Below are 22,679 nucleotides of genomic sequence, written 5' to 3'. Positions count from 1 at the left end.
CAAATAGCCACTTCAAAGCTCAGACAGGATCGACTACCTCCACATCATGAACATTATATCTTTTACCATTCTTCCTCTTATTTATTTATTTATATTTGTTTACTGGGGTAGTGCACTCATCTCAATGGACCATTTGCAGGCACAGCCTGGGTGAATAGGCTCACATAAGAAAGGAACAGAATTTGTTTACAGATACAAGGCTATGCTAAAGAAATACAGAGACAAAATATGCTACAACATTTGGTACAAAAAGTAGTGTGCAAAAAATGAAATGATGCTTAGCAGAGCTTTTTGGGTAAGATGTAGCCATAATGACTGAAACAGTTTATGCTATAGGGATAGCAGCATATCATCACATAGAGAGGTATGATGACATTAGAAAAGTTATGTGAGAATAGTTATAGGAAATCATACTGTGGGGAGAAGACAGAGAAATGGAGAGGGCGGCATGCAGAAGGAAGAGAAGTAGAAAGGAAAGAGAAATGTGAGAAAGGCAAAGAGAAGAGGGCAGTAGGATGACTGAGAGGCAGTCAGTGAAGGGTTAGTAAGATGAGCTAAAGAAGGATGAAGTAGGGATAAAGGGGTGTGACACATCTGGAGGGTTCATGTAGTGTACCCTGTATGAGTGCAGCTGCACTTTGTTTAGGTAAAGAGATGTTCTGTGAGCTGTTGTCTGAAGTCCAAGTACATTTCGACATCTTTAATTGAGAGTGGAATGGACTCTTAAAATTTGGGTGCAAAGATGGAGAATGCATGGCCAGTGCAATGAAGTTTTTGGAATTAGCAGGGTGGGATGCGATTGAGAAAACCCCCTGAGATTATATGTGGGGGGGTTGGTGAAAAGTTTATAAGTGAGAGGGAAAAATATCTCAGGAGAAAGGGGATTGTGAATGTGATGAGTGGCGCCCTAGGTGGCAGCCTAGTTGGCCTGTGCCTAAGGCCGGCTATGGGCATGGCATGTATTGTTCATGGTCACATGTTGCAGGGCCATTCACATGTGACATAAAACCCTGATATATTGGATATGCATTGCAGACAGATTAACTACTCACTTTTGCCACAATATCTGTCAGCATTTCTTCCAAAGAAGAGGTTATGTTTGTTGTCCCTGCTAAGATCTTTTATTTTAGTAATAATTTCTGGATGAATATTAGCTTATCTTACTGATCTCTGTAAATGCACTAAAGATAATTTTTATTTATCTGCTCATCCAGTGAACAATCATCATGTTTTAATACATAGTTTTAAAAGAATCTGATGTTATATTTAAAAATATTGATTATCATGCTGACATACTTTGAGAATCAGTTGTGCAGATCAACAGTATTTCAGCTATTAAAGTTTAGGTCACAAATGTCATTAATATACAAAGAAACCTCCTCCCTAAAGTCATGCAGAAATACTACAATACTAATATTTGTTGGGATACTGACATGTGTGAACGTTTCATTTGAGCACCAGAGTTTACTACACACAGTAATTTATTTATTTATTTAACATTTGTTTACCGGGAAAATCCAACTTGGAATGAGCCAAGTTTCAGAGGTGGCTCGGGGAGAAACGCTCCAGATGCATGTCTTTGTAATTTGAGTGCTGATTGACATAATATATATATGTAGCTACCTATGGTAATGGCAACAGTATTAAAAAGGATTATATGCACAGAGTAAGAGGCCTCATACTGATACTAGTGTGGATGATACCTTTAAATTCTGTATAATTATACCGCCACCAAGAAACACATGGTAAGAACTGGCACCTGCATGTCTGCTATGGGGTAAACAGCACCACAGAAAACCTGGACCAACAGTGAAACTTGAATGTAAATGATGTTTTAACAGTGGTCCTCAGTGATTTTCTTAATTTCAGTAAGTGGAGCTGTCCTACACACTGTCCCAAACTTGTGAAACCATTTATTTTTTGTCAGTTGATTCCTTGTGAATTTTTACTCAGTGACGAATCTAACAACCGGTAATACCCTGCTGCTTAGTTAGCTTTTCTATCACATTAACCACAAAGGTAAGCAACATGAAGACCATGTGGCTTTGCTATAGTTTCTCTAATATGTTCTTTCAGAGTTAATAGTTTTCCCTTTTGATACACTTACTCTGCTAAACTTTATCCACTGTTTTATTGACATCAATATTTTTGAAGGTTCTGTGTTTATGCTCCAGAGATCAGCTGTTTCAGCTTCATATTCATACTGGTCTTCAAAATTTAGCCATCTTCCTGTCCAGTTTCAGCTTCCACTTCAGTTTCCTAAAAAAATAAATGACATCACAAAGTGAGGTAATGGCTGTACACATCCTTGCATCATTCACTGTGCTAAGTTCTCCTATAAGACATTCTCATGACGGTTGTTCTCACATCCTTGTCATCTCCTTTCTCTTCTCACTATCGAGAAGGTCTTCCAAATATCATTCTTTAGCAAGTGCTCATTCATTTAAACTTTTCTCTAAATCTCAGTATATGATGTCACATATATTCGGTATTTGGTACCTTGAGTGAAACACTACCACAGCAGTACTAACTCAAGGTGAAGTCACAAGACTGCTTTAAATAGATTAATATATGTGGCACAGTTAGATTATAACCTCTGTTTAGAATGTGTATTTAACTATTTCATAACTCAATAAGTGAACTAAAAAAAGCAATAACTTCTTATCTTTTGATGCATGTAGTGGGAGATTAGCAAACATAATGATGACACAGGGTAAAGCAGAACAAACAAGAGCCAACAATACAAAAACACAATTACAAATTGAAAAGATGGTCTGAAACACGCAATGCAGGACTCGTGAGGAAGACTATAGTTACAAAAAAAAAGTAAATGGCCACAAAACAACCATCTGAAAGAGATTTACCACTAGAGTCCCATGGCAACAATGTACCACGGTAAAGGAGACATGCAAAAATTATACCAGTTTGATTAGAGATAAAAACAGAGGCAATAGCTCTTACTGCCAGAGGGGCATTATATCCTAAGCAGTGTCTTATTGCCAGAGGGCCATTATATCCTAAGCAGTGCCTTACTACCGGATGGTCATTATATCCTAAGCAGTGTCTTACTACCAGAGGGGCATTATATCCTAAGCAGTGTCTTACTGCCAGTGGGTCATTATAAACTAAGCAGTGCCTTACTGCCAGAGGGTCATTATATCCTAAATAGTGCCTTACTGCCAGAGGGTCATTATATCCTAAACAGCGCCTTACTGCCACATAGTCATTATATCCTAAGCAGTGTCTTACTGCCTGAGGGTCATTACATCCTAAGGAGTGCCTTACTGCCAGAGGGTCATTATATCCTAAACAGTGCCTTACTGCCAGGTGGTCATTATATCCTAAGCAGTATCTTACTACCAGAGGGGCATTATATCCTAAGCAGTGTCTTACTGCCAGTGGGCCATTATATCCTAAGGAGTGCCTTACTGCCAGAGGGTCATTATATCCTAAGCAGTGTCTTACTGCCAGAGGGTCATTATAGCCTAAGCAGTGTCTTACTGCCTGAGGGTCATTACATCCTAAGCAGTGCCTTACTGCCAGATGGTCATTATATCCTAAGCAGTGTCTTACTACCAGAGAGGCATTATATCCTAAGCAGTGTCTTACTGCCAGTGGGCCATTATATCCTAAGCAGTGCCTTACTACCTGATGGTCATTATATCCTAAGCAGTGTCTTACTACCAGAGAGGCATTTTATCTTAAGCAGTGCCTTACTGCCAGAGGGTCATTATATCCTAAGCAGTGCCTTGCTGCCAGAGGGTCATTATATCCTAAACAGTGTCTTACTGCCAGAGGGTCATTATATCCTAAGCATTGTCTTACTGCCAGGGGGGTACTATATCATAAACAGTGTCTTACTGCCTGAGGGTCATTATATCCTAAGCAGTATCTTACTGCCAGAGGGGCATTATATCATAAGCAGTGCCTTACTGCCAGAGGGGCATTATATCCTAAGCAATGCCTTACTCCCAGGTGGTCATTATATTCTAAGCAGGGTCTTACTGCCAAAGGGTCATTATATCTTAAGCAGTTTCTTACTACCAGGTGGTCATTATATTCCAAGCAGTGTCTTACTGCCAGAGGGTCATTATATCCTAAGCAGTGCCTTACTGCCAGATGGTCATTATATCCTAACCAGTGTCTTACTGCCAGGTGGTCATTATATCCTAAGCGGTATCTTACTGCCAGATGGTCATTATATCCTAAGCAGTGCCTTAGTGCCAGGTAGTCATTATATCCTAACTTGCTCTGCATAATTAAGGGCTACAACATATGAGCACACTTCTATTGTTCTAAATTCAGCTGCTTGTAACTCAAAGGCATAATGATGCTTGTAAGAAACTAGCTGACTGGAGTACAGAAAACGGAAACATACAATCAAACAAAGATCATTTTGTACAAATGGCAACTGCACAAAATAAAGCATTTGCTGAAGTATGACAAACCTCTCCCCATCTTCTACCCAGATTTTCATTATTATTCACATGTCCAGTCACCCTAACTTGGTGAAAGACTGACTACTTGAAAAAAACTAAAGATAGAAGTGATCATACAGGCTGCATTCTAAAATTAAGCAAACTGCATTGTATTTAAGCCATCCAGATCACTACTAAATGTAATGATTAAACACATACAACCACACAATGTGCTGAGTAAGCATACTCAAGCAATAGAGCTAAGAATAATCTGGTAACAAGCACCTGAAGGAAACCAGCATTATACCTCAAGATGCACTGTCTGTAAGCCAGGTGTACCATGATTATGTATTCCTGAAGGGAGATTAAATGACAACAAGTGTTAGCCACATTTATCTTGTTGGTCAGCACTCTCCACCTTTTTAATCGTACCCGCAGAGCACCACACATAATTAAAGCACAATTTCAGGAATGCTCCATTTCCTGCCATCAACCAATTACATTTCTCTATAAAGTGTTATATGTAAAAATAAAAGTCCAAATGCCTTAAAATATTATAACATTTTAATAAAAATTCCAAGAAATAATAGTAACAACACTAACACAGTACCCATGGTAGAGTTCTTGAAAGAAACTTCAAGATGCAACCTTCTAGAGCCTATATACCTAGCTTAGAACCAGCTTGGACTGGAAACACATCACATACAATTCATATAAGAACTAGGTATTCTAGTGGACTTAAAGTTTTAATAGATAACATACTACGTATCATTTTCTTGTTCTAAGAACTCAGTATACAAACTGCTGTTTTTAGCAGAGGTAAACATTTGGTTCAGTAGCATTAGGTATGAAAAAGTTTTGCATCTTTAAATGTAAAACATTCATAAGCAATAAGACAACAGTTTATCTTTTCAAGGTTTTACTGCTGTTTTATTATTAGAAGGTCTCAGTAGACTACTAGGCCTTTAATGAAACCACAGTGCATTGTTGCTGTTCCCCAGGAAAACATTTTCACCTCTAACATAGCAGGTGGGAGAGTTTCACAAGCAGAATGTTTAGGTGTGGCAGCTAGAGGCATATATGCCTTCTGTCACAATATCACAGATAGCTTCTCCTTGCTGTCTTTAGTTAGCAGTACAGGTGCAGGTGTGTGTTTCTCAACAGCAGTTTCCACAGGTGTAGCAGATGTCTCAAATAGCAAACATGCTGGAACTTTTGCACTCTGCAAGAAAGCATGCATTACTTTTCAAGACCACAGATTTGTTTAGTCTCTGAAATGCATTTTTGACTTGATTAAAATGGCTCCTTTGAGATGGGCTATGTCTAATGACCATAGTATGAAATCATTCCTGAACAACTCTCATATGCACCACAGATCCATCGCCTATGGTAAGTGTAATTTATCATAAAGACTTCATCACTAAGACTTTACATATTAATTGAAATGCTGATTTTTGCAAACTGTTTTTCCCTTGATTTTTCCTATTAAATCTGGCAAAAGCAAGTTAAACGTGGACACTGATTTTCCTGACGTAACCCAGCCTTGTCATCCTCAGTGCAGTAATCCTGTAGCTTAACAAGTACAATGATAACCTTGTTTCTACAGTCTCACCTTTCACTTTTTTCAACCCTTCCTTCAAAGTCTGCACTGTCCTTTCTGTCAGTCCATTAGACAGGACATGGAATGGAGCAGAGAGAAGACCCTTTCTCAGATACCAGCAACAGTACCATTTCTGGAATACTACTGATGCTTAAATTTTGGATCTGTGTTTCAACGGGTCTTATCTCTTAAGAAGCAGCAGAGTTCCCATATACTTCCATCGACTTTGATACTTTGAAATAACAACTGCCAACACCAATAATATTTTTTATAGCTTGAGTAGCAGGGTCCACATGACCAGTGGCATAGCTAGGGCATGGTGAAAGCAGCAACTGCCCCGGGCACCATAGCCAGCCTTAGGCATAGGCCAACTAGGTGGCCGCCTAGGGCGCCAGTCTAGCAGGGGCTCTTTTCCAGTATTTATTTGGTATAGGTAGACCAGGATGGGGGCACCAGGTAATGTGGTGGGGGGCACCATGGAGCCCTTTTGCCTAGGGCACCAGTTGACCTAGGGCCGCTCCTGCCGGGCACAATGTGTTGGGTGCATTTGATCATTAGATCCCATGTTTCTTTAATGCAACACATTGCATTTGCAGTCAAACCTGAGTGCTATAACACTCCATGTGTGGTGTAAATGTATTTTTTTTATCTAAAACCTGAATGCTGTAGCACTCTGTGCATGCAGGGTATAAACTGTAGCAGTTGTGTGCTACCAGTAGCATAGTTAGGGTGGGGTGAGTGGAGTAAAGAGTTGGAGGGGCACAGTCAGCAGAACCTGATATCTCTTTAATGCAATACTAGCATTTAAAAGCTGGTATTGCATCTGTGGTCAAACCTGAGCATTGTAGCACTCCATGTGTGGTCTAAACGTAAAAAAATGTCCTTTCTTTTTTTTTTTTTTTACTAAAAGCTGAGCACTGTAGCACTCTGAGCAAGTACGGTATAAACTGTAACAACTGCTTGCTACGTTTGAAGCAGTTTGCTATGGTTTAAAAGGAGATTTTCTTTAATAAAATATGTTGAGGGAGGGTTGTGAGCATGACACAAAAATGGGACCTGAATGGTTGGGGCAGGCAGGAGGGGGGTGTTATGCATCTAGCTATCTGGTTGGTGTGCCAGTAGAAGGAACGTCCTTTTTTTTCCTGTGGGGGGGGGGGTTGTAGCTCTAACTGTAATAAGCCAATCACTTACAGTGAAGTTGATCAGCTTATCACAGTGAAGTGCTTTTTTTTTGCTTTTGAGGGAGTGGTTTGCAAGTTTAACCAGCTATGCTCCTGCACATGCCATCTAGAACATGGCTTTTTGTGCTGTTACCAAGGTATGAAGGGGAACTTGGTGATTATTTCCTGTTTGTCACATATTTTTACTTCCTTGGTTGTATATTTATTATAGCTTTGAACCTGCAAACCCATGCTGTTGAAGAGGAAGGTGGTCATCTCCTTGAGATCTCTAATTTGAAGAAGTACTCCATTTCATGCAAGAAAGAGGTGGAGTGCACTGAAAGTGTTCAGTCTGGAGGTTGGGGTTAGTATAGTGGTTAAGGTGTTAACTTCACAGACAAAAAGTACAGGGCTTGATTGCCACCACAAATTGGCTAAGGATAAAATGGCCTACAATGGCAGCTAGCCTAGCACTTTGCCTATAAGCTTTAATCTTTGTATGCATCCTATTCCAGGCCATAAAACCATGTGCATGGCCTGGTTAAGCCTCTCTCATTTTGAACATTCCAGGATGGGCTTGTTATAACATCCTCTGTGCGACTATGACGTTAGATGTCTACAGTGTACAGCTATGTCAGACTCTTAAAGCCAGTTTTTAGGAATAGTATAGGATAAATCTTTGCTTCCAGTATACAGTTTGTGCAGAGATGTTAATACTTTTAGTCAAATGTTAGGTACTGCATTTGGGCCCAAGATTTTTTAATTAGGAGCCTTTATAAATTTTATTTCAATTTCTCTGGCCATTACTTCATCCCATTTTATATCCCCTACATTAGAACTCATTACTGTTTCTTTTTTCTATCCATTTAGCATCTTTATTATGTTCCATAGCATCTTCATAAAATTTCTCCAAATTATGCCAATTTCTTCTTTTTTGGTGGTGTTTCTATCATTTTGCTTTGTTTCTGTTTTCCATAAAACTTTTTTGGGTCATCAATAAATAGCTTATTTTGTACTTTTCCTTTATATTTATCTACATATCTTCTATGTTTTTCTCCCTATGCTGAAATGTTTAGTTTATTATTTGCAAATGTGTTTATTATTTGCAAATAGTGTGTGACAAATCCTGGTCTGTGTTGATGCTGTGCATTGCTTTTACAATGTCTATCGTTTTTAGTATGTTTGATGATCTGGTCCCTCTTCTATATTCTTCTAATAGAGATATTTCTTTTCTTAGCTGCTTTACAGCTTTCTCTATTTGATGCTTCCATTGTTGCATTTTGTTTTTTTTTACCCCTTCCTTTCCCTTATTGCTCTGTGTTTTTGTGGTAAGCCTTTATCTGTTATTAACTTAGCTGAACAGTAATATATACTTATTCTGTTATATCACAAGAATTGCTCTTAATAGTCATAATTACTATAGTCATCTGTTTTACCAGACTTCTAACATTCTGAGTGTTAACGACTTTCTGTAATTTTCTTTCATCAATCTTAATATGTCTATCCATCTCTTTTAAATCAAGCAGCTCTTCCTTATATCATTTTCTTCTAGACTGTGAGCACACTCTTGGTTCTCCCTTTCCTTTGAGTATTCTACAGAAAGTTCCAGAACATCTTCCTGCAACATATCCTCTTCAGATGCACCCTGCTTCATCTTCTGCTCCTTTATATGGGAACTCATTGGACTATCACTTCACAACACTGCCTGCATCAGAGTTGCCACTGTTCCTGTTTTGTCCTTTGCTATGCAACTTCAACTGAACATTTGTACTGGTCTACTAGAAAAGGCCACAGAGCATCACCATGTGGCAATTCTTCAGATGCCCCACCCCCCGCTCCACCTGTTTCCCCTTAATCTTGGGACTCATTGTTCCATCATACTGTGGCATTACCTGCATTGGATTTTCTTCACTAAATCCTTCACTTCACAAATAATCCATAATTTCAGTTTCTATTTGTTCAACTTCATCCTTATTAATCCTCTTTCTGCTTTCCCCAATTTGTTCTTTTCTTTCCCATTCTGAAAATTTTCCATGTCTGGGTGCTTTTGCCTGTATTTCTCTTCAACATTCTTTTGTACTGTCTTTTAACACTGATTAGTTTTCCTTTCTCCTTTGCATAAATATTGCACCATACTAGATCTCTTTTTATTCCCCATTCCACTTATTCTCCTACTAAATCCATTACTTTGTAGTTTATCCGTGACTTCATTTTCTATTTGTTTAACTTTTACCCTACTAATCCTCTGTTGAACATTTCTTCTTTGTTTTCTTGTTTTTTTTTTGTATTGTGAGATTTTCCATGTCCAAATGGCTTTGCCTGTATATCTCTTCAAATATCTTTGGAGTTCCTGTATTATATTGATTAGTTTGGCTTTCTCCTTTGCATAAATATTGTAACATATCAGATCTGTTTTTCTTCCCTACGTCCATGTTTCTTTTTTATAACTTTAAAAATATTTACATTTTCATATTTCCTTTGTTGCTTCTTTTTCCAGGTGGCCCAATGTTTATTCATCTATGTAATATTCTTCATAGATCTGTTACATTAATGAAAGCAGTTTTTTCATTTAACGCTTTTAGCAGTTTTTTTTTTGCAAGTAGTTTTTTTTTTTCTTTCCTCTAATTTCTCTATTAATCTATCTGAAAATTCTGGTTTCTTGCATAATAGTAACAATACATAATTTCTTCCTTATTCTCAATAATCCACACTGTCATCTTTATGACTGTTTTTGGCCTGTCTGATTTTGTGATTTTTGTGGACTACAACAGCAGGGCATCCCCCTCATGAGCCTGGCCTAACCCCATTGAAGGAATGCATCAGTGCATTGAGGATTCAACACTGCCATTTTTTCTTTAGTCTTGGCAGCAGTGTGCATGTCAGGATTGGGCAGTTTTTTTTTCTTTTTGTTTTTGTTTTTTTTTTTGTTTGTTTTTTTATCCTGGGACCTGTGTAATAAGCTGTCTTTTTATTTCTAACCTACTCTCTCCATGATATATGCTATATAAAACATACACTTTTTTTACCCGTGTTATCTTGCTAAGATTTTTTGAAAACAGAGTCTGCCACATGAAGGTACTTACCAAGACTTGAAGATGAATTTAGTTCCAGTAATACTACCCTCCTTTTCTTGCTGATTTCATCATCTCTCTATTTGTATCCCTCACCTGGGTGGTCAATGCTATAGTCACTTGGTTTCTTGATGAGTCTATGGGCAGTGCCTGCCAGAAGCATGACTCCACAAGCCTTGCTTAAACTTAATCCACGTTGCCAAGGTGGTTATCCAGTTGCTGCTGTACTTTAGACTTGGCAGTCACCATCATCCAAATCTAATACGTAAAGACTAGGGAAGACCCTTCGAGGCCACTTTCAGAAGATCAGTCTTCACCCACCCCCAATGAGAAGTGGACATGGAGGGTATCATCAACCTAAAGACCCTTCAAGTCCACTTTCAGAAGATCAGTCTTCACCCACCCCCAATGAGACGTGGACATGGGGGATACCACCAACCTATCCATGTCATTTTCAGCAGTGCTTCCTGTAGTGAGAGACAGAACTGGCAGACCATGATGACCCATCTGATTTGCTTCAGAAATCTATGATTTTAGCTTCAGTTGCAGCTACACATTTAGGATTTTTCTTTAAAGAGGAGCAAACCTCCACTGGGCATGCAAGTTCTACTTTGTTGGTGGGTTTATAGATAATACAGTTTCAAGTGATCAGAGGGAGGGAGATTTCCATACCTGTCTCACTGATTGGCTAGGCTTATAAATGCCCTAGGGCAGATAGCCTAGTATCTACCTATGGACCTATGATTAAGCCTGGCCTCACCTTCGTCTCTTACACATGTGGAACTGCAGAAAGATGACACAGTGGGGAAAAAGTAAAACACACATATGTGACAAACCTGTAACCAAAGATTGTTTTAATGAAGTCTAAATAAATTAGAGCGAAAACCCTCAACAATAACTCAATGTTAGCATTTCTCTTTGTTCTCTCTTTTTGTTTAATTTCTGCAAGTCTTTTGGGTTTCTATTACCTTGACAGGAATGGACTACATTCCTAAGTGAAAGTATGATTAAAGTTCATGAAATTTGTATTGTTTCAGTCTTTGATGTTGGTCAAAAGAGTTCTTCGCAGCATCTGCAATGTGGCCAGAAGTGACTTCTTCTGAAATTCATGTGGAGTTACATGTATTGGTAGCATATCTAAGACTGTAAATTCTTTTTTTATGAGACCTATTGCTCCTACTACTGCTGGAACTGTCTGGGTATCCTTTTTCCACATTGCCCTCATTTCTGCCTGCAAATCCTGGTATTTTATAACTTGTGTCTCTCTGTACGTAAGACATTGTAATCACTTGGTATATCAATTTCAATGATCAATGTTTTTGTCTTTTTTTCATGGACTACTATATCTGGTTTTCTGTCATCTACTTTTTGAACTGCTGGTAATGGTGTGATCCCATGTGATATATGTTTCATCATTCTCTGTAATGCCTTGTGGCTCATGCTTCCAGTGCTTCTCAGCTACTTCAATACTGTAATGTTTGCACAATCCCTAATGCAACAGTCTTGTCACATTACAATGCCTTTCAGTATATAGACCCTTTGACATTATCTGCATTTGTCTGTTTCTCCCACATGTTCAATGAACTTTGTAAACCAATGTGTACAGGAGCGGCCTTAGGTCAACTGGTGCCCTAGGCAAAAGGGCTCCATGGCTACCCCCACCGCACGACCTGGTGCCCCCATCAAGGTCTACCTACACCAAATAAATACTGGAAAAGCGTCCCTACTAGAGCGGCACCCTAGGCAGCCGCCTAGTTGGCCTATGCCTAAGACCGGCAATGAATGTGTACATGGTCCACCCTCCTGGGCTGTCAATATTAACCTTTCATTATTGGTTTAAACTCACCTCTCCTTAACCATTCCTGCATCAGATCCTGAGTGACATGAGGTTGTTCCAGGAGTTTTCTGTACTTGCAACTACATTTATGCCTTTTCCATATTTCTCATCTGAGCCTTCTCCTTATATTCTTTCTTTTGTCTTTTGGCACATTCAGTTGCTACCTGATTTTTCTTTACTTTTGGTTTGATTTCCATTTCCGCTTCACACCAATATACTTTTGCTAAATTAAGAAGAGAAGTCATTTTAGACTTGTTTTCTTCATGCTTTAAAACTTTCACTATGTTTGGATCTGGTGAGATCAACAGATATGCATGCAGTCCTAAGATTGCAAATCTAGGCATGTAATCAGTTTTGAGGAGGACCGTACCTCCTTCAGAATGAGGAATATATCGGTATACACTGATTTTTATATATCATTTGATAAGCTTTTCTTGTTTTCCTGTCCACCTGATCCAAAACCTTTTGGAGCCAGTCAATCACTCCAAAACTCTAAGTTAGAACAGGAAGAGAAAATTGGTTTATGTCTTAGACTTTGTTCCTAGATGTCAGGGCTCTTTTCAGGATTAATTTTAGTTTTCGAAAAACAGAGTTTTGTTCGCTTCATTTGTTCACGTTTTATTGTCAATCCTTCATCGGTTCCCAAATATTTATATGCTCCCTCCTGCTCAAGTTCCTTTATATCACATTCCTGTCTCAGACTGATACTTACTTGGTGTTGCAGCTTTCCTGCTTTAGATGTTCCAGTTACACATTTATCAAGAACAAATGACATTCTGATAGCATCTGAGAAAGTTTTGACCACTTCCAGTTGTGCTTTCAGCTCCTCATCTGAGAAATTATACACTTTTAAATCATCCACAAAAAGAAGATGAGACATCTTTACACATTGTTGTTTTCTAGGAGGCAAATTGTAACCATAACCCAATCTGCTAAGTAGTCAGCTTAATGGGTTAAGGGCAAGACAAAAGAGCAGCGGTGACAGAGAGTCACCCTGGAATATCCCCCTTTGATTTTTTTTTCCTAGAATAATAAGCTGTCTTTTATCATGGCTTACGTGCAAAGTGGCTTACCACTGTGTCATGGTCACTGTAATTGATGAAAGTAAGTGTATTTTATACATGTGTAAACACTCCTTTATCCATGAATATGGGATGCTGCCAGATGTTCTTTTTTGTAATCTGTCCATGCCATATTTATATTCCGCTCCTTTTTACAATTCTCTACTATGGATTTATTTAACAACAAATGATCCTTTGTTCTAAGTGACTTTCTTTTGTTTTGATTTCTCTGGCCATTACTTTATACCCTGTATATTTGAAATTCTTACTGTTTCTTTTACTTCTTCTATCCATGCACCATATCTGTTATGATCCATGGCGTCTTCATAGATATTTCTCCAAAATGTGTCTATTTCTTCTTTTTTGGTGGTGTTTCTATCCCTTTTGCTTTGTTTCCCAATTCTCTATAAAACTTTTTTGGGTCATTGATGAATTTCTTATTTTGTACTTTGTCTTTATATACATCTCCATATCTGGAATATCTGATCATGTAGCCCAGGCTGGTATGACCCTGACCTTGAGCAGCATCTTACCCTCACCTAGAATGATGTCACAGTACAAAGACAAAATGATCGATTTTAACAATTGGCTAAAATGTTGGTGTTATTCAAAGGGGATCCAGTGTCTATCAGCCTGGGAAGACATGCTCGACAAGCCACGTTGCTTCGCTAGGGACGGCTTGCACCTGTCACCACTGGGCTTTCGGATATTGGCAAAGGCTCTTGCCACCCCCATAGTGCCTTTTTTAGGCAATGCTCAAAAGTCAAACCCACCCCCATAGACAGCACAAGGAACAAGAATCTAAGGGTAATGCTGCTAAACGCCAGAAGTCTTAACCTCAAGATGCACACACTCGAAGCTCTCCTCAGTATGGAGAACATCGATATCTGTGCAGTGACAGAAACCTGGTTCAAGGCTCCAGAGAGCACCCCAGCACTACCAGGCTATACCTCATATCATGCTTTTCGGCCCCAAAACCCGGACCGAACCACAAAAGGAGGGGGAGTTTCCATATTTATCAAGGATATCCACACCTCCAGGTTAGTGGCATTGCACAAAGTATCAGAGACCATCCATGTGCAACTAACAGTGGGCAAGACTGCTTTTCAGTTTATAGCATCCTACAGACCACCCTCTCAAAGTCAGGAATCCCATTCGGCTTTCCTGAAAACATTGGAGAACATGAAGATCTCTCCAAACACCATTATATTGGGGACTTCAACTACCCAAACATTGACTGGAAGCACTACTCAAGCCCCAGCTCCTTAGCCCAAAGATTCCTGGAAATTATAAACTCAAATGCTATGGAACAACTAGTCACCACTCCCACAAGAGGCGACAACATACTAGACCTGATCATTACCAACATGGGGACTCTATGCTCCACCCCAGAAGTATATCCCTCATTGGTAAGATCAAACCATAAATTAATTTCACTGGATGTCCACATCCCGACCCCACCCCCAGCCCAGAAAACCACAGTGAAAAACTTCTCAAAAGCGAACTTCTCACTTCTCAAAACCGAAGTGGAATCCTTCAAGGCCCCAGGGCCAGTGGAAACTACAGCCCAAACTGCAGAATCCTATATAAATGCATTCTACGGACATCTCCAGGAATGCATGGATCATGCTATCCCAAACAAAACCAAGACCCAATCATCCAAAGGCAGGCATCCAGTCTGGTGGACCCCTGCCATAAATAAACTGTACAACAGAAGGAGGAAGCTACTACATGATAGAGCAAAATCCCTAATAGGGAAGGCATCTCTGATCAGTACTAGCAAAAATTACAATCCTCATAAAATCCTCCAAGGCCAGCTTTGAGAGAAAAATTGCACAGGACACCAAAGACAATCATAAGGCTTTTTCAGTTATGTTAGAAACCTAGGATGCAACTCCCAGACTTGTTCTGAGTTGATTCTAAATGACAAAAATACACTGAACCCACAGACATCGCCAATATCCTGGCAGACAGGTTCAGTGCAAACTTCTCCACCTCCCCCAAAAGGGCAAATATCTATCTCGGCAGAGGGCTGCCTCCCAAACATCTCAGATGCTCAGGTGAAGGCTTTCCTCTCCAAAGCAAAAAACACTGCTTCCATGGGACCAGATGGCGTCCCAGGTTGCGCCCTACATGAACTACAAGAGGAACTAATCCCTCAAATAAAACAGCTATACAATCTCAGCCTCACTACAGAATATGTGCCCACAGAATGGCGTACAGCAACAGTGGTCCCACTCCACAAAGGTGGAGCATCTACGGACCCTGGAAACTATCGCCCCATAAGCCTGACTAGCTTAGTCTGCAAGGCTATGGAGAGGATCATCATGGAGCTCATAAACAAAGACATTGGGGACCTACAGACACTAGATCCTACCCAGTTCGGCTTTGTCAAGGGCAGATCCTGCCTTTTGAACCTGGTTGACTTCTTTGAAATGGTCACCAAAGCCATAGATGAAGGGAAGGTAGTCCACACAGCCTATCTGGACCTTGCAAAGGCATTTGACACAATACCCCACTCGGGCATCATAGATAAGCTATCCAGCTTAAATATAAACCCCTATGTCACAAGATGGGTCGCAAACTGGCTCAAAGACAGAACCCACAGAGTGAGAGTTGCTGGAGCCATGTCAGACTCAAAACTGGTCACAAGTGGCATCCCACAGGGTTCTGTCCTGGGACCACTCTTGTTCGGTATATACTTTTCCGAGGTACAGGCAAACGTGGGAGGACTATGGCTCACCAAGTTTGCAGACGACTGCAAACTGGGCGCCATAATCAACTCTCCAGCTGACACAAACATCCTTCAAAAAGGTCTCACAGAGACAGATAACTGGTGCCAGCACCATGGTTTAAAGCTAAATGCCAAAATGTATAGTCATACCCTTTGGCAAAACAATGTGCCCACAAATTACCACATAGGCGAAACCCATTAAGTACAGAGAAAGTTATTAGGGACCTGGGGACCCAAGTTGATAGCAATCTCTCCTTTGAAAACCACATTGCCAAAGTGGTTAGAAAGACCTTCTACATAGCCCACCTCATCACGAAGGGTTTCACATCTAGATCAAGAGAGGTAATCGTGCCTTTATTCATCCCTCATCAGGCCCATCATAGAATACAATGCCCCTTTTGGGATGTACCTTACCCGACACCTGCAGCAATTAGAAAGACCCCAAAAGTATCTCACCAAGAGGATCAAGGGTCTCAAACAGATGCCATATACTGCTCGGTTAAAAAAACTCCAGCTCTACTCAGTTGCATACCGCCTACTTTGAGGCAATCTATGCCTGACATACAAAGCTATGTCAAATCCAGAATTAATGGACATGCTCCACCTCAGTAAATCTAAATCCCTTAAAGCCACACGCTCGAGGGACTTGAACCTCAGCACAGAAATAAATAGAACTTGCTGGAGGGACAGGTTCATAACCCAGAGGCTCCCTTCACTCTGGAATAGAATTCCAGTTCATGTGAGGCAGAGCACCCCACTGAATCTCTTCAAGAAGAATCTCGATAAGTGGATGGGGGATCGTAGGTTTGTCCCAGGGATTACTCCCGTGTCACTATTAGACAGAGGCACAGTAAACTAAACCTTAAAAAAGGGCACAGTATACTCAAATCAAGGGGTGGCGTAAGCCATACAGAATCGGGCTAGGCTTATAATTGCCCCAGGACAGATAGCCTAGTATGAACCTATGAACCTATGAACCTATCTTCTAAGTGTTCTGGTGGTGCTGATATTTTTAGTTTACTGTTTGCAATAGTGTACGATAGATCTTACTCTGTTCTAATACTGCTCATTGCTTTTATCATGTCTATCTTTCTAAATATTTTTGTTGATATGTTCCCTTTTCTGTATTCTAATAGTGCCAGTTCTTGTCCTAATTGCTTTATAGTTTTCACTATTCGATACTTCCATAATGGCGTTTGATATCTCCCCTTCCTTTCCTTTACTGCACTGTGTTTTTGTGGTTAGACTTTATCTGCTATTAATTTAGCTGCACAGTAATATATCATATTTACTTATATTGTATCACTTGAATTTCTGTTCATAGTCTTGACTACTATGTTCATTTGTTTTATCAGAGTCCTCACATTTTGGGTCTTATTGCATCGATCTTAATATGTCTGTCCATCTCTTTTAAATAAAGAAACTATTCCCCTAGATCATTTTTCTCTAAATTGATGGAACATTCTTTGCTCTCCATTATTGCACTATTCTACAGAAAGTTCCAGAACATCTTCCAGTGACATATTCTCTTCAGCTGCATCCTGTATCATCCATTGCTCTTTCATATGGGAACTCATTGGCCCATCACTCCTCAATATTGACTGTATCAGAGTTGCCACTGTTTCACACTCCTTCCCTTGCTGTGCAACTCCAGCTAAACTTTTGTACTGGTTTTCTTCTGAAGGCTCCAGAGTATCTTCATGTGGCAACTGATCAGATGCTTCCTCTTCCACCTGTTTCTCTTTAATTTGGGGCCTCATTGTTCCATCATGCTGTGACATTACCAGAGTTGGATTTTCTACACTAAATCCTTTACTTCACAGGTAATCGATAAATTCAGTTTCTATTTCTTTAATTTCTCTTTTACTATTCCTCTTTTCCACTTTCCCCTTTGTTTTGTATTTTCTGTATTGTAAAGTTTTCCATGTCTGAATTCCTTTGCCTGTATTTCTCTTCAAATATCTTTGGTGCTGCTCTTTTTGTAGTGGTTAGTTTTGCTTTCTCCTTTGCATAAATATTGCACCATATTATATCTCTTTTTCTTTCCCATGTTCATATTTCTTTTTCAGATGTCTCCTGCTGCACCTGTTTCGCCTTACTCTGGGAGTCATTGCTCCATCATGCAGTGACGTAACCTGTCTTAGATTTTCTACACTAAATCCTGCATTTCACAGGTATTTCATAACTTCAGCTTCTATTAGTATAACTTCTCCTTTAAAAATCTTCTGTTCTGTGTTCCCCCTTTCTGATCTTATTATTTTTATTGTGAAATGTTCCATATCTGGGTGCCTTTGCCTGTATTTCTCCTCAAATATCTAAGGAGCTGCTTTTTTTTTGCATTGATTAATTTGTCTTTCCCCTTTGCATAATATTGTAGCATATCAGATCTCTCTTTTCATCCCGTGTCCACATTTCTTTTTTAAACCATTCAAAAATGTCTAGGTTTTATTCTTTATATTTTCACTCTTCCTCAGGCACTTCTCTTTCCAAATGGCCTGAGGTTTCTTGGTCTGTATAAAGTTTTTCATGGATCTGCTGTATTAATGAAGACAAATTTGCATTTGAAGCTTTTGACAGTTTTTCTTGTGAAAGTATTTTTCTTTCTTCTAATTTCTCTATTAATCTTTTTGAATAGCTTATATCTAGAAATTCTGGGCTTCCTGCATAATAGTAACAATGCATATTTTCTTTTTTATCCTCAATAGTCCACTCCATCATTTTTATGGTTCTTTTTTGGCCTGCCAGTTTTCATGACTTTTCTGGGCTACTACTTCCTTGTACAAAAGGGGGCCATCCTTCCCCTCAGCCATGCTTAACCCCATCAGAGGGATTTTTCTGTGACTTAATGATTCTACACTGTCGGGGTTTTTTTTCTTGTCTTGGCACTGGTGTGCATACCAAGATCAGGTACTTTTTTATCCTGGGACTTTTTTACAGTCTACATATCATTGGTCCCATTTGTTTCTGTACATATCATTGTTGTCTTGATGAGATTTTGTAAAAACAGGGTCCACCTCATGAAGATACTCATGAAGACTTGAGGATAAATTCAATTCCAGCAATACTACTCTCCTTTGCTTGCTGATTTTATTATATCTCCATGCAGACCCCGAATTGTGTTCTCCTGCACAGGTGTCTCAGTTTGATTGCAGGTTTTATTTAGACACAGAGTGGGTGGTTGCTCTGTTTTCTGGTTGCATATATTACAACCACAACTAAACCTCTACAGTGGACTGGCTCAGATTCATACACGACATCTGCCTTCTGTGATACTAGACCATATTCAGTTGTATCTCCTCCAGCACTGGAAGAGAAAATATGTACTCCTAAATATACATACACAACAGTTAAGACATTAGAAGACAACAGTGCAGACAAAATCCTTCCAATACCTTTCAGGCTCCCTTTCCTGATTCCCTGCTTTGCACTGATGGAGCTCAAAGAGGCAGTGCTACCTCAGGTCACTGTGATAATGCCGTAGAGCCATAGCTAGGTCTTCCAGTGCCCTTTGTGGTTCCATGATTTGGTATATCCCTGAACTCTAAGTGCTAAGTTGAGGAGCCAAAAAAAAAAAAAAAAAAAACAGTCCACTGTCCCAGTTGAGAACCAAACAGTACAATACTGTCTAATGTCTTCCTGTCCAATTGTAGTAATTTATTGTGTTGGTAATATTTTAATTATTACTGTATGTGCATTAGTCTTACTGTCATTCAAACTATGTGTTCATTGTTATGTCTTGCACAGGGACAAAAGCAACATAATTTCGTTCTGCTTGCACTGCTCGACAATAACGTTTACTTTGACTTTAACTTTGGCAAACAAAAAGATTCAAAAAGTTCTTGAAAGTGTAACAAAAACACTTGCTACAAATGTAACATGCACTTAAATACTACACACACTAAATACTGAACACTTCATCCCTGACCACAACAGCAGTAACAGAATTCATTTCAGAGTGCTGGTACTGTACTATACCACACAGTACACCTGACCACAACAGCATTATCAGCATTCATTTCAAAGTGTTGGTACTGCACCAAACTACACAGTATACCTGACCCACAACAGCTGTATCATCATTAATTTCAAAGTGCTGGTACTTCACTATACTACACAGTACACCTGACCACAACAGCAATATGGGCAATCATTTCAGAGTGCTGTTACTCCATTTTACTACACACTACACCTAACCACAACAGCAATATGGACATTCATTTCAGAGTGTTGGTACTGCACTATACCACACAGTACACCTGACCACAACAGCAGTATTGGTATTCATAAATGTAATGTAGCTACTGCCCACAGTGTCCTCTAACACCTTCCACCTGAGGTAGCTTCCCCCTTTGCCCTCACCCTAGCTATGCCTTAGTCCAGCACTGCTCATCAGAAAAGGTGATGTCAATGGCATTACTCACCATCTCAGCAACCTCATGCCAGCCATTCATTTTTCCACAGTGGACAATCTTACTCACCTATCAGGTTCCTCTAAAGTCCCTGTTCAGGAAGAACAAGAAATTCATGTTCATATTGGCATACCAAGCTATAACCCTGCATTCCATAGCACCTAAAAGTATCCATGGTCACTCACTCAGGTCCACTTGAGGAGCGCAATGTTAGTCCCGTGTACACATATGTATGTTTGTAGATCACACTTCTCACAACATGGCACTGTATGGCAGTGCTACGGTATGTCTGTACTGCTGCAAAGTGCTGTTAAGGCATGGCTATAAGGCTGCACTGTGTAATTACAGGTGTGCACATGCTATATGTTAAATAATACTAGTCACATGCCTCCTGGTGACTGATGAGCACAGCTAGTGCCAACCTGTTTGCATTGTGCAATGGCAACAAGTTACAGAGGCTGGGACTAGCCAGCTTCATAGCATAGCCGCCACCCTAATCTAAAATGGAGTTTTACAGAGATAAGGAAGATGTCCTGCCTGGTAAAGTATAGCAGTAAGCACAAAAGCCCTGTGTCAGAGACAGTGAGGCAGATGATACACTGTATGTGTACAGCACTGGTGTTGCAATGCACCATCTGTTTATGGTTGTCGGGACAGTAACTGTATATACTGGAAACCTTGTTAAAGATATGCAGCAAAGGGCATAAGGTTCCAGAGCATATGTTAAGGGAAGGCTATGCACAGCACAACCTGCAGCTGCTAATCAGGTGCATAAATTTATGGAGTGGGTGGGGCCATGTTTATGTTACATAAAAAGGGGGAAGGTTGTACATAGTACTAACTGCAACAATAATCAGCAACATAAATAGGGGTGGCATTGGCCACATACATGGGCATCCCATAAAATACATTTCAAACCCACTGACTTACAGACAGCTGTACAAATACTGTCATGGCCACCCAAGACAAGTAACACCTTCAGAATTTCTCTCGCCTAGAGACTGTCAGAGCAGGCCCTCTACACATAAATAGAATACACCTGAACAATGGTGTTGCAGGCATGTATTGTCTGGACTAGATTTATCAGGCACTGATGTGGATCTGAATGTTGTGGGTAACATAACAGGTTTCTATGATAGCTGTAATGAAGGGTTAATGATATGAGACACCACTGAAAGGAAAAAGCATGGAACATTGTGACAGATAAGTCCACCATGAGAGTGGACCAGAAGAGGCTCTCTGAAGTTGATGACTTTTTGTTCTCATTCACTGTTTAGGGGGGACTGGCCCACTTATTGACATGTGTCTGAGCTTGGATGGCACCAACCACCTGCTGTCAGTAGAGGAAGCACTAAGTTAGTAATGCTCTTTACAGTGCAGCAAAGCACACACTACTACATGTTTGAAAGGAAGGATTGACAAAGGCCACCTATATATCTGTCCTTCCAGACAGCTCAAGTCTGCAAATGCAACAACCTGCATGTCAAGGTATGGCTGTCAGCTTATGCTACACCTACATTTTAATGTGGAGTTGTATGGATTCCAATGGCTTTACAGGGGCATATGTATGTGAACAATCTGTGGTGCCATGCATCTTCCTGCAAAGGGCTGAATTCAACAGGGCACCTATAACTGAGGGTTAAGGTCACATGCAAGTGTCATGGTCAGATTACACAGTGGCACTGTGTCCAATATTACAGGGAGAGGGATCATCCACATTGACTATTACAGAAGCCACTGAAGATTTATAGATTGAGCACATAGCCTCAGCATGTAATGACAGGGATCTAGCATCTGTGAGCTCATTGCAGACTTCATCTGAGTCCCTAGAGCACAGAGTATCTAAAATGTGCAACATATCTGACAAGCAAATACCCAACAAAGGGAATAGATATAGGTGGAGTTAGGCATTGCAATGACTCCAGAATCAAGACAACCATCCCAGCCATGGCAACAACACTTGGCAGTAAGCATCAGATGTGCAGGTCAGTAATCCAGGCACAAACAGCTGCTAACTACAGCTTGTGGAGATGGTGAGTATGCCCTATAGGTTAAGGGATGGCATGCACTAACTGTACCTTTATATGGAGTTTAGGGACAGAAGGTGCACAATGCTGCTGAGGTCACTGGTGACAAATGCCCCCTTGAGACATGTTGCAACTGTCACCTGTACCCACAGGCTATACCATCCATGACAGCGGGATAGTCAAAATGTGTGGGGGGGAGGCCATAGGCCATCCCAAATCAGCCTAAACAGATGACTGGTAAGACAGTTTCACTGTTTCCTGCAATCACACTGGTTGCCATCCCTGGTCATGGGTGTTGTCTTTGTCATGGGCAATGATTCTCATCAGGGCCAACACAAGCTATGTCCCAAAAAAGTGTGTGC

The 22,679-nt window shown here is 40.1% G+C and overlaps 1 protein-coding gene across 2 annotated transcripts in view; it reads right to left on the bottom strand.

Moving 5' to 3' along the window:
• The window catches only part of CREB5 (cAMP responsive element binding protein 5), a 1,721,100-nt gene that overhangs the window by 1,423,505 nt on the left and 274,916 nt on the right, over window positions 1-22,679 (bottom strand). For both annotated transcript variants that reach the window (XM_044066812.1, XM_044066813.1), the window contains exon 2: window positions 2,108-2,259. The gene's annotated coding sequence lies outside the window, so the exon portion shown is untranslated. The remainder of the gene's footprint in view (window positions 1-2,107; window positions 2,260-22,679) is intronic.

This window comes from Protopterus annectens, chromosome 3.part1 (genome assembly GCF_019279795.1).
Source record: "Protopterus annectens isolate FY-2018-M chromosome 3.part1, PAN1.0, whole genome shotgun sequence".
Classification (NCBI taxonomy): Eukaryota; Metazoa; Chordata; order Ceratodontiformes; family Protopteridae; genus Protopterus; species Protopterus annectens.
This window is presented reverse-complemented; position numbering and strand designations above follow the sequence as displayed.